The sequence below is a fragment of the Gossypium hirsutum genome, chromosome D11 (assembly GCF_007990345.1).
Source record: "Gossypium hirsutum isolate 1008001.06 chromosome D11, Gossypium_hirsutum_v2.1, whole genome shotgun sequence".
NCBI classification, from domain to species: domain Eukaryota; kingdom Viridiplantae; phylum Streptophyta; class Magnoliopsida; order Malvales; family Malvaceae; genus Gossypium; species Gossypium hirsutum.
The window spans coordinates 57144555-57150705 of NC_053447.1; positions in this window are offsets into that span (position 1 = coordinate 57144555).

The window sequence follows — 6151 nt, forward strand, 5'->3', positions numbered from 1 at the left end:
ATGCATCTTCTCTCTTTTCAGTTAGCAGATATATTTTGTAGGTATCTTTGTTGTCTTCACAAATTGTGATAGACAGATGACGATGACTATCATCGTTGAAACACCATCAACCACTGACAGTTTCTTTTAGAAAATGGACAGGTCTTCATTGACTTCTTAACTTGTTTCTGTTTTGAAAGTTTCAGAATACTAAATGATTTCATGAATCGGTTTGGACTCGTGTTGTTTTAAGTTTTATATGTTTTTTTCCTATTGTTTAATAAGTTTTCACTTTTAGAAGTTTTTGTCTACTCTTGTAGTACGTTTTTTAGTCTTACTTATGGATATAGTCTTGCTTTTGTAAGTGATTTTAGGGTATGTTTTTGTCGCCATCCTCTCTAGTTTGGTGGATGCTTGGTTCTTTTGTTGATTTGTGCCCATTGCTTTGGACCATCTAGGGTTGATTTCCTTATTGTATTAAGTGCTTGCAATCACTCCTGATATGTTATGCTTGAGTTGTGGCAGAGTCAATTGTCAACGTGCCATAATGTTCTATTGATTCTGAAGCTGAAGCTTTTGTTGTATTGATGGAGCTTATCCTTTAGTGCGTACAATGGGTGTTTGTTATTTTTCCCCCCAAATTGTATGGTCTCATTCATTGAATGAATTAATGAATTTCCCTTTCTAAAAAAATACACATAAACATTTTTTTACAATTGGGAAACTATTATACATTTATTTATTTTTTAAATATGGAAAACATTTGTCTAACTCTAAAAAAATTCACAGAAGGTCAAATTATTTGACAAAATTAAAGAAAAAAGATTATTTGTAAATAATTAAATTATAGTAAAGGTATTAAACTTAAAAAACACACCTAAAACAAACACTTTATATAAAATTTAATCAATTATCTTTAAATCTAATTGACACAAAATTATTATTTGTTAAATAAAAATATCTAATTTAAATTTATTCATATTATTAACAAGTTTATTAAATATGGAGTGAGAAAAACTTGCGCTGAGAAGAGGATGATTTGCAAAACAAAAAGGTCAATATTAGGCATTAAAGCTTGTGCTCCAAGACGCTATTTGATGCTTAAGTCAGAAAAGGAGAAATTGAATAGATATGGTGGAGTGAAAGTAAGGTCGGCTCTTACCTTAAAGTAGATATCCATTTTCCTATTACATGAGTTATTGCAGGTGTCTCAATTGTATGGTGATGCATGGTGGTGCTTAAGGTGTAACTGTTTCATCCTAGTAATTGGCTAAGTTTAGCTTCCTTTATTGGTAGAGGTTGTCCCATATTTTACACAATATTATTGTCTTTTCATTACCTCGTTAGAGGTTATTTCAGGTCTTGATCAAGATTTGCTAATATTGCTCTTTGTGACACCTATCCCTTTTCCTTTTGTAGGTTAGTCTCCTTTCATGGGATTTACCCTTTGTTCTTTAGTCTCAAAATACATGGTATAACAATGTTTCACCATGTCTAAGAACAACTATAACTTAACTAGTTAAAAACCTAGGAATGTAACTATGTTTTGAACATTAATGTTGGTTGGAAAATCAATGCTTTGGTAGCCTTACTTTGCCTTATTTGTCACAAAAAGAGTGGTTTGATGAGGTCATTTCCCAAGTTAGTTTAGTTTTTGATGAAGTTCTAGCTTATATAAAAATTCTTGAAAAGATTTGAATGAAAAATCCTCGAGGGCTTGAAAATGCTCCTTTAAAGGATTTGTAATAACATTCCTCTAAGTGATTTGAGATAATCCTCTGAGTTAGTTTAGTTTTTGATAAAGTTCTAGTTTATATAACATTTATTTTAAGGATTTCTCTTATTTATATCTTACTATTATTTGCTACACTCTTTAGATACCATTTTTGCATGGTTATTGTAATATATTTTGTTCTTCTCTTTTCATTATATTAGTGAGCTTAACTTTGTAAACACTTGTCTTTTAGAGGTTGATCTTTGGTTTAGTCCTTTTCTCTTTGTAATTAAAGAGTGTAGTTAAGGTTTTTGGGTAGAAAACCTTAAAAAATGGAGGTTGCTAGTTGTGCCTTTGTAAAAACTAGAAGGTTCTAATTTTTCCATAAAAACTAAAGGGAGGGGGTTCTAACCAAGCCTTTAAAAGTTAGGGATTGTAAATATTACACCTTATCCTGGAAAGTTATTAACTCAATAGAATGGTATACCAAGGTAGTGGAGGTAGGCATTTAAGGCCAAATCACTATAAATCAAATTGTCCAAGCTTTTCCTCCATTTCCTTTATATTTAGAAAAGTTTGTAAATTTTTAAAAATCTCAATTCACCATCTCATAGTATTTTTGTGCCTAAAAAAGATGCTATGAAAATGATATGTGATTATAGATATGATGTTTTCATACTTAATAATAATATGGAGTTGGTAACTAGATGAACTACTAAACATGTTATCCTTGTAACACCGTATACCTGACCTGATCATCGGGTCTGAGCTACGGGATGTCACATTCGTTTTTGGAGTAACTACAATAAATTAAATTCAAATTTCATCATTAAACTTTTAAATACGAGCATTACATGCATAAAACAAGACTTATACTCATTTTTGGGTCATATACGAGCTTACGAAAACCTAATACTACCCCAAGATCGAACAATGACTAAACTGCAACATTTTTAAAAATTTCAGGCTAGTTTCGCAACTTCTAGGGTTTGTGTCGCGATCTTAAAGACAATATGCAAGCTTCCCAACCTAAGGATGAAATTTTCAAGTTTTCAAAATAATACAGAGTCGACATCAAGACCTCAAATAGAGGATGTCACAATAAGAAAGGTTGATGTTGCAATATTCAAGGGGTGTTGTCACATCCCAAAATCTGGGTTAGTAGAAATTGGTTTAATGAGCCGAGGGTGGTCACAACTAAATTTTTATTTAGATAATCTTTTACTCATTTGATAATAAATAAGTATCAAGTATAGTGGTTGAGTAGTGGTGGAGATGTCATTGATGACCTATTTTCGAATCCCTTCCTTCACATTATTTTCTATGTCACAACCGAATTTTTATTTAGATGATCTTTTGCTCATTTGATAATAAATAAGTGTCAAGTATAGTGGTTGAGTAGTGGTGGAGATGTCCTTGATGACCTATTTTCGAATCCCTTCCTTCACATTATTTTCTATGTGGTGCAATTTTGCCTCAAACCATAGCAAATGTTACACCATTTTTTTAAAATAAATGTTGTAGGAATTATAACAAGTTAGTGAATAGTCAAATGGTTAAGTGCTTAATTAATTTCCTAAAGGTCTTATGTTTAACTCCCTCACATTCTCGTGTTTTTATTTAATTTTTCGCTCATAAAACTTTGGTCAAAGCTTTCATAACCGTCCACTCTTAGTTACCATGCAAAGAAAGATTCTTTCATCCTTTAGCTAGTCAACTTTCCTCCATAAATCCCCTTTTCACTCCACATGTTCCCCCTTGATCCACTTTTCATGCCATTGTCCCCCAAAATTTCCATTTTCTCCCATTTACCAAGCTTGAACTGTCAATCCCACCTAAGTTAGCCACCATTACTTTTTTCTCTCATTTCGGTGTCTCATCCTCCTCTCTTGACCGATTCCTCCATTACTCCTCCCTTACTCATCCTTTCTTTTTCTTCTTCTTTGAGCCACCATTGCACCTCTTTTTCTCCACTCTTATTCCATCTTCCACCATCATTAGTTAACCACACCATCTCCACACCACCACCTCACCACCGTCGGATCACCGCCGTGACCACAATTTTTCTTATTTTTTCTTTTCTCTTCTCAAAAACTCGCCACTTCCACCTTAATTCCTATCTTTTTAGTTTTGATAAATCCTTGCTGGAATTTTATTGCTTTTATCCTAAAAAGATCTTTTGCTATCAATTATTTCTTCGATTTATCCTTTCTCTCCTCTTGATCGGTTGATTCAACAAAGATTTGGTTAAGGAATAATGTAAGTATGGGATGATATTGGGCACTAAATTATCACTTCTTCCTCATCTTTTTATTAATATCTGAATGTACTATTAGTGTTAGACATCGTTTTTCTTCGATATTAACATATCGTATATTGATCTTGTGTGAAGGGTCGATTGCTAACAACTTGGAACACCTTTGACTTTTGGGAATTGAATCACATCTCTGATTCTAATTGTATTAGAGTAAGTGTGGTATTGGAAATCAAGATTAATATGTTTTTATTTAAAAGGGTAACTTATGTGACGATTTAATGATGGGTTATTTGTTTTGTGTTTAGATCTGAGATAGATCTAATTAAATTTGGACGTGAGCGTTAAAAGGAGTTTTTCGCATTGGAGTTGCTTAGATCAAGTATGGGTTTTAATATTAAACAAAAATAAACCTATGTTTTATATTGTTAAAATTATTATTTAAGTTATCTTTGATTAGGATACTTTGTGTATCCATTAAGAGAGATAAAACCCATCGTTATGGACTATGTCAAGTAAGTGATTCAAAACCATTGATTTTGGTGATATGTATGATGTGTGATTTTTTTTATTATTATTGATATGAAAATTATGAAAATCTCATTCTCATTTTATGTGATCTTATGGCATATTTGATTTTCGCATGATTTATAAAATGTAAAATTTTGGTACCATGTGTACATATATGATTTGCATGTTAAGCATGCCTATGTGATTTTAAGTGAAAAGTGATATAATGAGCATGTTTCACATGCCAAAGTGAAAAATGATTTTTAAATGAAAAAGTGATTTTGGCCACATCACATACATAGGGTGGGATATGTGAAAGGTGGAAGTATGTGGCAATTTATCTACATTAATGTGACACTGTTCACGATTTTGATTATGTAGCAGTATATTTACGATTTTGGTGGCTTGTCCGCAATATAGATTATTGGCAGTTTACCTATAATTTTGGTGACACTGTTCACAATTTGGTGTGTTGGATTGACGAGTTCTGAGGAACTCAATTTTGGTGTGTAACGGAGATGGGTAGGACTGTTTTCATAAAATCTGCATCATTTTACAAAATATGCATTGACATGATCATGCATAGTATAAGTTTGAAATATTGAGTTATATGAAAATGATATAATTATAATGATTGTATAATGTATATGTTTATATGTATGTGATTGTGTTTATGTTAATCTCACACTGAGTTTTATAGCTCACCCCTCTTTAGTTTTCTGATTTTATAGATAACCCCGAGGTTAGGATTCAATGATGGCATTTGAAGGAGTTTTTCCGAAGTCTTTTTAAATTAAAGTAATTTAATTTTATTTTGATATGTTGATATTTTGGGTTTGTAATAAGTATTGAGTATGGACTGTGGCATGAGACTTTATTTTGGGGATTTTCCATTCTGATTTGCATAAATTGTTTGTATGACATTAAGTTTTAAAAACTGCATAAATTAGTGTTTAATAAGATTTCGCTTGAAACTCAGTTTTTAAAATAGAATCTGTTAATAACACATTTTTCCACATTTCTGAAAAATGAGTTTTTAATAAGATTAGACTTAGTTTTCAAAATTATTAATGTTTACAAATGATTTTTCTAAAGACATTTGATTTATGAAGTTAATATGTTCTTATTTCTGAAATAATGACGAATAACCAAGTTCTCCACTTTTGAATAAAAAGACAAATGATTTAGAACTATGATTGAAAATCTGAAATAGTTTTGAATAAATGATTGAATGTTTACAATTGAGATAATACTTATTTCGATTCCTAAAATTTGCATGGTTTTTATGAAATTAAAATAAACGTTTTATTTCATTTGTTTTGAATTGATAAGACAATAGTTTTAAAATATTTTATTAAAATTCTGAAAGTTTATTTCGGCCATTTTCGTGGACAAATGGTTTTTGAAATGAGATTGAAAATAAAGTTGAACATTCGATTTTACTAGTTTTGAATGAACTGTACAAATGGTTTAAAAAAATACATTTGAAATCAAGAAAAGTTTCTCTGGGCCATTCCGGTGGCCAATGTAGCTTTTCAAGTTCACTAGGTTCCCAATTTCATGCTTTTTTAAACTAGCATATGGCAACTATGCCTAACTTCAAGGCCTCAATTGCTCATTCAGCATATATACAACATGTTTAGTATACAATTTCGAAACCATCAACACCGTTCTCATGCATAACCACTAACCAT